Source organism: Zea mays, chromosome 4 (genome assembly GCF_902167145.1).
Source record: "Zea mays cultivar B73 chromosome 4, Zm-B73-REFERENCE-NAM-5.0, whole genome shotgun sequence".
Lineage (NCBI taxonomy): Eukaryota > Viridiplantae > Streptophyta > Magnoliopsida > Poales > Poaceae > Zea > Zea mays.
The window spans coordinates 144,977,163-144,979,439 of record NC_050099.1 but is presented as its reverse complement, the minus strand read 5'-3'; the positions used below and the strand labels follow the sequence as shown (position 1 = coordinate 144,979,439).

The 2,277-nt window shown below is 41.1% G+C and overlaps 1 long non-coding RNA gene across 1 annotated transcript; it reads right to left on the bottom strand.

Annotated features, from left to right (window-relative positions):
* Positions 1-1,007: 1,007 nt before the first annotated feature.
* Positions 1,008-1,750, bottom strand: LOC109945567 (uncharacterized). Its single transcript, XR_002268797.1, has 2 exons — positions 1,559-1,750; positions 1,008-1,321 (listed from the first exon to the last, which is right to left on the bottom strand). It is a non-coding gene; the product is annotated as an uncharacterized lncRNA (long non-coding RNA).
* Positions 1,751-2,277: the final 527 nt, after the last annotated feature.

Here is a 2,277-nt window from a genome sequence, read left to right as displayed (position 1 = left end):
CCTAAAAAAGAAGAATTGCTTTATGAGAGGCCTCAACGACCGGCTTCAAAGAAAGATGGCCACCTGCCTAGATCTCTCTTACAGCAAGGCTGTCAGCACAGCGCTGGTAGTAGAAGCTAAGCATACAGGCCCAAGAAAATCGAAGGGACTCGGAGGTGACAGGTCCAATCAGGAGCCTGAAAAGTGACAAAGGTTGGTAATCCGACCTTTCAATCATAACTATTCTTCACCTTGTCCACCCTCCTACCCCTTCAAACAACATGTCTTCATCCGCCCTACCACTGCCCCCACTTCAACAAGTCAGCCGAGTGCCCCTGGTGCTCGTTTCCCCGACCTCCCTAGTTCCTCAACTGGCTGCTTCAATTGTGGGAAGTCTGGACATTTTATTAAAGACTGCCCATATCCGAGGCAGAACAAATCCAACAATCAGCAGAACTCAGGGAATTCAAATCAAGGCAAGGGAAACACGACAAATAATACAGCGGGCAAGAATATAAAGAATACTGGGCGAATATACTACACTCAAGTGGCCACTACACCGGAGGGAGAGCCGATTATGATGGGTACGTTTCTTATGGCCAATCACCCAGTCGTCATTCTCTTTGATTCTGGTGCTTCACATACATTCATAAGCAAGAAATTTGTGGAGAAATATTGCATTCCTTGCATCGAATCAAGGGAAGGGTTTATTATTCATTCGCTTGGGGGACAAATATTCACTAAGGGCTCCTTTGGCAGCTAGGGGAGGATAAACCCAGGGGACTGAGCATCTAGGGGCCATAATCCCTGTTATCCAGATTCCCTGGGCGGGTCAACCCGGACGGGGCTCCTTCCCCTGCTGCTCTTTGGCAGCCAGCAGGAAACTCCACACCGCTCTTTCAGCAGGTGTGTTATTTCAGCACACTGCTCATTGAACACTACACTGCTCATTGAACACACTTGCATAAAAATGTTTGTCAACCTGAGAACTATGACACAAATGTTTGCATAAAAATGCGCAGCAGCTAAGAACACTGTTTGTCATTAAACACTGCTCATTGAACACACTTGCATTAAAAATGAGAACAACAGCTGAGAACTCCACACTGCTTAATAAAACAGTCTCAGTGCATCATAATAAAACAGTCTCAGTGTACACAAACATAGTCTCAGTACATCATAATAAAACACAGTCTCATAATAAAACAGTCTCAGTGTACACATAGATGTGATTATTTAGCTTAGCATCATCTCCTGAATGGCATGACCTAAAAACAAACGCCATCTTGATGTTTCAGTTCTTCTGGCGACCACTTGTTGATGAAAATCCCTTGTGTATCACCTGTTGATGAGAAAACTTAGACAAATGTATATATATTCAATTCCTCTATATTCAGTTCAATATCTAATTTGGAGACCCTCTGTATTTGGGGACATGAAAGCCTTTATATTCATTTCAATATTCAGTAATAAAGAAAAGACATTGATGAACTGAATTCAGATGTTTATGAAGCACCTGCTTAAACATATGTAATAAAGAGAAGGTATTGCTTGAACTAAATTCAGATTGTCAACATACTCTGAAAACTGAATTGGATAAGCACATCTGTAATAAAGAGAAGACATTGCTGAACTGGAACAAAGGTGTGGATTTAGATGTTTATGAAGCACTTGCTTATGTAAACATAAATAGCTGAACTCAAATAGCGGCAGATTTTACTAGAAACAAAATTGAAATAGCAGATTTAAGCAATTAAATAATAGAGGTAACTAAATATCAGATTTTACTAGAAAAAAAACTGAAATAGCAGATTTAAGCAAGTAAAAATGTTGTAGAAATTGAGTGCTTATATATAACTACCTCTGGTAATTCAACAAATTGACTAGAATTGATGTTAGTTGGGTGTTGATCCAACCATCCATCTTCACCATTTAAACCTCTAATCATGTTATGAAATGAAACTGCTGCTGATGGAATCAAAACCTGAGTCTCTATGGGATAAAAGGTGCCCACTTTGAGGATGGGAAATCGCTTCTTCAATACACCGATGGACCTTTCTATGTGGTTGCGAAGGAGGGCATGAGAATGATTAAATAGCTCCTTATAATCAGCATACACAGTACTCGACCCTCGCCTCCGGTATTCACTGCAACCGTGCAAATTATTCATCCTTTCCACTCAAACCAGCATATATGGAAGATGGTGGTCGTGAAGGTGTACGTGTTGCTGTTCATGACCTTCTTCTTCTGGTGTTCATACAACAAACTATGCCGTACGACTAAGCTACAGCAAGGCGC